Genomic DNA, 9,929 nt, shown 5'->3' with positions numbered 1-9,929 from the left:
TGTAATAGCACAGAATAAATTATTTTATGAAGAAAAATAATATCTTAAATATGTGACAACAGAGCCTCAGGACGAAGAGAAGCTATATAATACAAATAAGAGAGGATATGAAACAATATGTGCAAGACTTGTAATAACGAGTCAAATTAAAGATTTCCTGTCATAAAGGTCACATTTCGTAGAAATATATGGAAAAGCATCCAGTAAAATAAAGCTAATTCTTGGCGTTCCCCAAGGAAGTGTTACAGGTCGCCTTCTGTTCCCAACAGTGTGAAGTCATCTACGCAAGTGCTACAAGAAATCCGATGAATTTTGGATACGCGATAAATCACAGAAATATAAAGGCTGTGACTGCAACTAAATACATAGGGATTACACATAAGAATAAGTTGAACTGGAACGACCACGAAGATGATGTTGTCTGGAACGTAAACCAAATATTGCAATATGTTGGTAAAACACTCGGAAAATGCTGCAGGACTACTAAAGAGACTTGTTACGCGACGTTTGTTCGCCCTCTGGTTGAGTACTGCTGTGTAGTGTCAGCTCCGTGCGTGTCAGATATGACTGGAGGAAGACATCGAACAAGTAGAAATAACGGCATATTGTGGGATATTTTCACGAAATGGAGGAGAGAATGTCACGGATATGATACTTGAGCTGAGGTGTCAATCATTGAAACAAAGGCATTTTTGGTTGCGGTAAGACCGTTTACTTAAAATTTCAGTCACCAAGCTTTTTCTGTGAGTGTGAAAATATTCTGTGGGCGCCCACCTACAGAGGGAGAAATGATCATCGTCAAAAAATAAGAGAAATCAAAGCTGGCCCAGAAAGACTTAAGTAGTCATTTTCACCGGGTGCTGTTCGTTGGTGGAACGGTAGCGAAATAACTTGAAGGTAGTTCGCTGCACTTCCCTGCCAGTCACTTAATTTTGAATTGTAGAGTAATCATGTAGCTGCAGATGTAGATTCGTGTTTGTGCAGGTGAAATATATGCCCAGTTATGGAGATATTTTTAGCAGTTGCATGTAAAATCGCGACAATTGAATCTTTTGTTTTCTCAAACTTCCCTGAGTTTTTGTTGCATGAATAGACGGTGCGATTCCGCAGTTTGAATCATGCGACCCTATGCGTGTCCCATTACGTCAGGAGGGTTCACATGAACTCAAAATTATTTTAAGAGCGGAAATTTCAGTCTAGGGGAAATACTGTTACTCCTCAGATAGAGTCGTGTTATTGTCGTACATGACCCAGACCTAAATACTTCGTTCAGTGACGCCTTGTACATGACGAGTACCTTAGAGTCAGCTGCTCCTGGGAAAGGTTGCCACGGCATTCCCTCCAGAGCACGCGATGACAAGGTTTTTACACTAGGACTTGCCGACAAGGCCTTGACGGTTATGCAAGACAATCGCTCTTCCCCATCCCCTTCCACACCAACCCTACCTAGCACCTACCACAGCTAGTGTAGAAGTTGACGTCAGCACCGCAGCCCCTATCCAGTATGCTATAAAAGCAGCCGTCGAGTGGAGCAAAGCATCAGTTCGTCAGAGCAACTGCGAGCAACCAATATGAAGACCATTGTAAGTACGCCAAAATAGGCCTTTGCACGGTAATCTTCGACTTAGTGCAAAGCTTTTTACCATAGTGAGGGAAGCCATGCCTGGTGAAGGAATCTCTTTATGATAAGTATTTATAAAGTCATATAGTTTCTGTAGTATAAAGGGCAGACATAAACTATCACTCATTTCTTTCTGTTTCGACATCGTCTTTACAATGTAATGACACTACTGGAGCGTACAATTGTCTGTGAAATGTTAATGTTTTTTCTTGAGTTGCGACAATATTTTGTGGTCTCCGTTTTGTACGTTATTGTTAAGATATTTTTTAAATCCACCATTAGAATATTTATCTGTCTTCTGATGCTCCTTTCACTGCCTAGTTATTTAACTTTTTCTGGACATCGCAGGATATGCTCCACTTACTTTTGCGGTCATTGATATGAGTTGTACACACATAGACTGTTTTCCTACACTTCTAGTATTTTCTGATTCCCTAAATTACCTGTTCAATTCCCCTACAAAGGGAACTAGAAAAATTTTATGTGGTTTTGTATTCATTACGTAATAGTACAATTCGACAGTCTGGCAAATATATGGAAATCGGCATTGACACATAGCGGATAGTCTACTACCTTGTAAAACAGCATCGCAATTCGGAATTAACACTCCAATATTCTAGCCTGCATGTCCTCGAAAATTATAATTCACTCACATTAATGGGCGACTGCTCAGTCTTCCGGAAATAGCCACACTCCACCTATGTCTCTCTGATAGTAGTCGTCTTTTCTACACTTTGCCCTTTACACTAAATAATTTTCTTAGGCAAAGAAGTTGTGACAGTTACTATTAAAGAATATTGTTACTGTCAGTGATTTGTCTAAACAGTATAACAAGTCAGCTGTGATTCTATATTCATGTAACGTCCTTCTTCATTCTTTCTACAAGTACGTTGTGCAAGATATGAAGCAAATTGCGTATCTATTCATTTTCATTTTCTTTTAGTATATTTCATAGACAGGCTGAGCAACTGACACACTGCTAACTTCTGAAACCTTCAGAACCGAAATTTATCGAAAAGTCTATTGATTGCTAGACGAGTATAACTTCAACATCAACTTGGATTCAGAAAGTGTAGAAGAAAAAAACGTCCGTGGGTTGAGCAAATCATCCCAGCATCGACTGAAATAGTTAGTACACTAAATGGATTGTCTCTACTTTGACGTCGAAAGCGAAACAGAGCTCAAGGCTACTACTGTTATTTCGGACATGGTAGAATGTGTCGACAATCCGTCTTGTTCTGGTACCGATACAATTACCAATGCTGTGCTGGCAGGTCTAACTTAACTGCTAGCAAACCGTTGCACTGTGCTGTATCTTTATAACCTCTGAAGACTTACGGCTCTACTACAGGATTTTTCCTGAACTGCTGTCTTTGTATCGCCAGTGATCAGTTATCAACTGGCTACAAAGCAGTGATTGCCACAGTAAACAACAAAGAGTTTGTGTAGGAGAAGGGGGAATTGAAGTGTAACATTTAATGTACTATAAAATCAGACTTTTAATAAACGGTGCGTACAAACGAACATTACTTACTTACTTACTAATCGTGCAGACCCTCGTTGGAACATTTCGTTAGCCGTCCACTGTGGATGAGAGGTTCTAGGCGCTTCGGTCCGGAAATGCGCTGCTGCTACAGTTGCAGGTTCGAATCCTGCCTCGGGCATTAATGCGTCTGATGTCCTTAGGTTAGTTAGGTGTAAGCAGTTCTAAGTTCTAACGCACTGACAAACTCAGATGTTAATGTTAGTGCTCAGAGCCATTTGAACCATTTGAATTTCAATTTGAACATTTAGTTAAAATGTGGGTACCTGAATATTGACTTTCTTGTGAGAATGCGCAAGTTACACCCCAACTCTTACGTTACTTGGTAGATTAATCTGCCGCAAGTAATGACTGTGATCGGCAAACATGTAATAGGCGCACTCCGAATGTATTGGTGTCGACATATTGGGAATGTGGCTCTCACAGGGAGCCTGCAGGGTAAAGTCCCTGCAGAACAAATATCCTCTGTGCCTTCGGTGGCTCAGAGGGATAGAGCATCTGCCATGTAAGGAGATCCCAGTTTGGAATCCTGGTCGGGGAACAAATTTTGAATATGTCCGAATGATGTATGTCAACGTCTGTTAACAGCTAGGCTGTCGATTTAATTACACTCCTGGAAATTGAAATAAGAACACCGTGAATTCATTGTACCAGGAAGGGGAAACTTTATTGATACATTCCTGGGGTCAGATACATCACATGATCACACTGACAGAACCACAGGCACATAGACACAGGCAAAAGAGCATGCACAATGTCGGCACTAGTACAGTGTAAATCCACCTTTTGCAACAATGCAGGCTGCTATTCTCCCATGGAGACGATCGTAGAGATGCTGGATGTAGTCCTGTGGATCGGCTTGCCATGCCATTTCCACCTGGCGCCTCAGTTGGACCAGCGTTCGTGCTGGACGTGCAGACCGCGTCAGACGACGCTTCATCCAGTCCCAAACATGCTCAATGGGGGACAGATCCGGAGATCTTGCTGGCCAGGGTAGTTGACTTACACCTTCTAGAGCACGTTGGGTGGCACGGGATACATGCGGACGTGCATTGTCCTGTTGGAACAGCAAGTTCCCTTGCCGGTCTAGGAATGGTAGATCGATGGGTTCGATGACGGTTTGGATGTACCGTGCCCTATTCAGTGTACCCTCGACGATCACCAGAGGTGTACGGCCAGTGTAGGAGATCGCTCCCCACACCGTGATGCCGGGTGTTGGCCCTGTGTGCCTCGGTCGTATGCAGTCCTGATTGTGGCGCTCACCTGCACGGCGCCAAACACGCATACGACCATCATTGGCACCAAGGCAGAAGCGACTCTCATCGCTGAAGACGACACGTCTCCATTCGTCCCACCATTCACGCCTGTCGCGACACCACTGGAGGCGGGCTGCACGATGTTGGGGCGTGAGCGGAAGACGGCCTAACGGTGTGCGGGACCGTAGCCAGCTTCATGGAGACGGTTGCGAATGGTCCTCGCCGATACCCCAGGAGCAACAGTGTCCCTAATTTGCTGAGAAGTGGCGGTGCGGTCCCCTACGGCACTGCGTAGGATTCTACGGTCTTGGCGTGCATCCGTGCGTCGCTGCGGTCCGGTCCCAGGTCGATGGGCACGTGCACCTTCCGCCGACCACTGGCGACAACATCGATGTACGGTGGAGACCTCACGCCCCACGTGTTGAGCAATTCGGCGGTACGTCCACCCGGCCTCCCTCATGCCCACTATACGCGCTCGCTCAAAGTCCGTCAACTACACATATGGTTCACGTCCACGCTGTCGCGGCATGCTACCAGTGTTAAAGATTGCGATGGAGCTCCGTATGCCACGGCAAACTGGCTGACACTGACGGCGGCGGTGCACAAATGCTGCGCAGCTTGCGCCATTCGACGGCCAACACCGCGGTTCCTGGTGTGTCCGCTGTGCCGTGCGTGTGATCATTGCTTGTACAGCCCTCTCGCAGTGTCCGGAGCAAGTATGGTGGCTCTGACACACCGGTGTCAATGTGTTCTTTTTTCCATTTCCAGGAGTGTATCATTTCATTCTAGAGAAGCTGCACAGTCATCAATTGTATCTGTTCTTTCGGGAACAGATACTGCCTTCATATATATTATATTCTGTTCACTCACATAGTATTTTTGGGGGACGTTTTTGTCTGTGTCTGATATATTTGCTTAAAAATCAAGCTAAATGTGTATATATCCATACATATCGCTTTTGTATGAGAACTCGTAAATATATTTGAACAGATTAGGAGTGTGGGAAGTGATAGGATTTAATGCCGTTTCCTGCTGTCTTTCAAGAAATGGTCAAATTTTAAGTCAGCGGTAGCTATTGCAGTGGCTAGTTAGCAGTAACTATCCTCTCCCTTGCACTTGCACCATGCCAGTTAAATGGCATGTGGTTGTTCGAATAAGCTCGCTACTGTCTGGAATGCTGCAGCAGATGTGAAATCTCGAGTTTGTTCAAACGTGAGTATCATCTGGCCGGCTGTAACTGTCCTCTGACCAGATATATCTGTTTCTTTTGCATAGAAGCTGCTAGTGCTGGTGGTGCTGGCTGGATACCCTGGCTCCCCCTGTACCTCTCTGACCAGCGATGTTACCCCTGTTGTGTGTTTGCAGGTGCTGCTACTGGTGGTGCTGGCGCTGGTGGGCGCTGCTCTGGCCACCCCTTACCCTCTGCCACGACCCCAGGAAGGCGCTGCTCGTGAGGCCCTGCGTCCCAGCGAGCAGTACTACTACCCGGGCTACTACGGATACCTCTACGGCTGAGCAGGCACACACTGTGAAAGTTGCTAAGGACCGTGTCGGATTTTGGCTACAGTTCATTCTTTTCATTCCACAGACACATTTTGGCAAAACTTATGAAATAAATTTCTTTTCTCTGCTTTATTTCGGTCTTAATATTCTCCTGAGTGAGTTCCAGTTCCTCTGCCTGTTGATGTAATACAGCCATGCATTCCAAGCAATATACCTATACGAAATCGCATGTCAAATATCTAAATTACAATTGTGGAAAAAAAGACACCTAACCCTTTCATTGTTGACGAACTACTGACTCATGCGCTAAACGTGAAGATTCAGAACTTAGAGTATTGAAAGATGAATGGACCACATTCTCTGCAGAGAGGCTAGAGAAATTCCAATAACACTAGATATGTTGAAGAAGTAGTCTATTGTTTCCAGAATTAAATTTAGGTCTGTAAATAATATACATATGGCGGTATGGCATTGTTGGAAAAACTGCTTAGATCGATTGACACGGTTTCTTGATACCAGAGACATACACAGGAGTCTAGCAAGGATCTGATCATTAATGGAAGAGTGAGGGAAAGAGGGAAAGGAACACATTTTCTTACTCTAAAGTACTGAACAACTCTGTTAATAAACAGTCTACAAAACTATCGAGAACATCGAGTTTGCTACAACAGCTGGAGACAAGAAGAATCGTATACCAGTCAAGTCTGTCGCTGCCAATCCTTGCTGGACGGACCATCTGTTTTTTGTGGCTGCCGACTTAATTTTAGTTTAGATATTAATGATTCGTTTGGCCATGGTAACGGATGGTTTACTGTTGCCATTGTTCGTGGTGGTTCTGGAGTACCAAATGTCCCTGGACTCGAAAGTTTCATTGACAGAGACATTATTGCTTTTCGCACCTACTTCTGCTTTGTCTTTGTATACTCCTAATAGGAGGAAAATATCTCTAAATGAGTCCGTATTCATTTGGGTGAGGCCACATAACTAAGACGCTCACTGAAACCTGCAAATTTTTCTGCCGTTCTAGATAATGTATCAGTTTTCAATCAATCTGTAAAAAGAATTCACAACAAAAAGTGTTTTCCTCGTACTTGCGACTACAATCATTGAACCTTGATCAAATGGCAGATATGCTGAAACTATGGAGTATTTTGAATAAGTTTACTATTGACCACCAATCTGAAGCTAGCTAGCGGTCATTTTAAAGAGAACATGAACATGTAAGCGTACATATGCAATTAATAGACCATATACGAAGTGAAGAATAAAGAGAAAATGATGAGTAATTTTCAAAAACATAGTGAGTTGGACTCATTGGAATGACCGTCAGCAATTTTCTAATTATTTTTTACCACATGTAGGATATGATAATAAATATGTATTGTCATATCAAGGTGTTCACTTGGAAATCACCAACAGCTCAAAATTAGCCAACAATGGCATCTTATCCAATTATTTCACTTTTCTTTTCATTAATGAATTTTTTAGTTAGTTTAGCATAATGGTTCAAATATGTCTTGCAGGCAGTCGTGGCCCTGATTCATATAACCTATGGCAGAATTCTTAGTCCAAGAGCATATACAAGTTTAACAAGAAAAGTGACACTTTAGTGAAGTATTGAGGCTTAATTTATACGATAAAATCATTCATGTGTTTTTCTAAAGGCGAAAATTATTATTATATTATTTCAATAAATTATTGAGGAATAATGTTAAGTGTGATACAAGGATGATGAGAGGAGTAGCAAAGCAAATTATTAATTTATATTCTAGGATATAGATTCCACCTTTTGCAAAATTATTTTTTTTTTTTGCTCAATCATATTTCGGCACTTCGGTGCCAGCATCAATGGGTTTTGTTTATTGAAAACTCTATTAATTGGACATAGTTTAGATTATAACTGATCTAGCAAAGTAAAGCCTAAGGAAAGCTTTTGCTCATTTTGCTTCTTACCGTGATTTTACATTATATTGTTTTGCAGGACCATCAGTATAGCGTCCTGCACTGTCAGCATGTTATCTGCAAACCAAATGATGTAAACGTGAATTTCAATGGCGGGTTAACACATCCTTTGATTTTTATATAATGTGGTTTTGGCGTGTCAAAACGTTTTTCTTATACATTTGGTATTACTCACGTTCTGTTGTGACTGGTCCTTCTTCTTTTGCTTTCTGAGGGAACTGCACACACACATTAATGTACTTCGTGTAATTTCGTTTTCTATGAACTCCTATTCACTTCGCAAAATGCGGTGATCATTATGTTGCTGTGTTTCCTAACCCAGTCGATGTTCACTTGTTCACCAGAGGAAACCATAGCCAACAAGCTAAAACAAAAATTAAAACAAAAGAATGCCATACTAACAAGTGCAGATAGAGGGAACATTGCACTGATTGTGAATGAGGAGGAATACATAGATAAACCACAGGCGTTTCTGATGAACAACAATATCATATACTGGTAGTGTTACATCGACGACCTAATACACCGAGACTGATGAACCACATAATCACATATAGAACAGCAACGAAATGAAATAAACAAATTATACTCTGAAACTCACTTCACATGAGAAACAGAAAGAGACAACACACTAAATTTTCTGGATCTCACAAAAACCGAACATCATCCGTGACTTCACAGTATTCAGGGAACCGAAAACCATGAGCATCATCATTTACAGGCTGTCAATCCACTTGGTGACACACACGCAAATAAGCTTCATATTCATGCTCTACAGATTGAACAGAACACCAGTAAGTAAACAGAGTTACACATAGAAGCAAAACACAATAAAACAAATAGCAGAGGAAAATGGTTACAAACCCCTTACGATAGAGAATTTAAACCTACAGGTTTGTATACAGGAAAAGAACGAACGGACAACACACACAGAAAACCTTACACAACGCAGGTCAGCACAACATGCAAATAATGACCAAATACAAGAAACAACCAAACATTAACAAACAAACAAAGTAAAATGGCACATACTCACCTACAGTAACAATACTGTCCACGAAGTAGGCAACATATTGCAGAAACAAAGACTTCAAGTAGGATATGGGACAGGCAACACAACACAGAAAAACTCAGACCAAAGAACACATTCACAGATAAATTCAGCAGCTCAGGAATATATGGAAGTTTAAAATAAGATACTCAGAACACCTCAGAGACCTAAAAGTAACAGCATCCATACATGAGACAAATGAACGTTGACGGGGTTGGGAAACACATGTAGTGCTCACCTCGTTTTTCGACATGAAAAGGCATATATAAGGAACTAAATTAACACAGTATAATAATATTTGTGTGCGATACCCTCAGAACGCAAAAGAAGAAGGACCAGTCACAACAAAACGTAAGTAAGTATAAATATGTAAGCAAACCATTTTGACACGCCAAAATCACGTTATTTAGAAATCAAGGGATGTGTTAATTTGCTGATGAAATTCACATATACATCTTCTGGTTTGCAGATGACAAGCTACCAGTGCAGGGCACCATGCAGATGGTCCTTCAGAACCATATAAAGTAAAATCACGTTAAGAAGCAAAATGAACAAAAGCTTTCTTTAGGTATTCACTTCGTCAGACCAGTTGCAACCTAAAGGATATTCACTGTTTTGCAGTTTTCGATAACAGAAAAACACTGATCTAAGCACAGAGGTGCCAAAACATGGCTCAGGAAATAGAAAAAAAGAGTGATTTTGCAAAAAAAAAAAAAAAAAGCAGAATGTATATCCTACAATTTAGCTGCAAACACGGAAAGGAAGACAAGAGCTGCAGATCCAAAAGATAGATACTGATTTATAGTTTACGTAACTAGAGAAGAGCGCAGCTGAAAGCTGAAGATTATGCAACAATTATTAATGATTATTTGAAAAGATAACAGATTTGAAAATTAAAAATTTTTTTTCAGTCTTTTTTCTAATTGTGATTATTTTTTGTTTCACTTTGGCTTATTTCCTCTACTTTGAACTAGTTATCATCGGCGTTGTATT

The 9,929-nt window shown here is 41.4% G+C and overlaps 1 long non-coding RNA gene across 1 annotated transcript; it reads left to right on the top strand.

Annotated features, from left to right (window-relative positions):
- The first annotated feature begins 1,538 nt into the window (after positions 1-1,538).
- LOC126354944 (uncharacterized) lies at positions 1,539-6,055 on the top strand. Its single transcript, XR_007565417.1, has 2 exons — positions 1,539-1,583; positions 5,786-6,055. It is a non-coding gene; the product is annotated as an uncharacterized LOC126354944 (long non-coding RNA).
- Positions 6,056-9,929: the final 3,874 nt, after the last annotated feature.

The sequence above is a fragment of the Schistocerca gregaria genome, chromosome 3 (genome assembly GCF_023897955.1).
Source record: "Schistocerca gregaria isolate iqSchGreg1 chromosome 3, iqSchGreg1.2, whole genome shotgun sequence".
NCBI lineage: Eukaryota > Metazoa > Arthropoda > Insecta > Orthoptera > Acrididae > Schistocerca > Schistocerca gregaria.
This window is presented reverse-complemented; position numbering and strand designations above follow the sequence as displayed.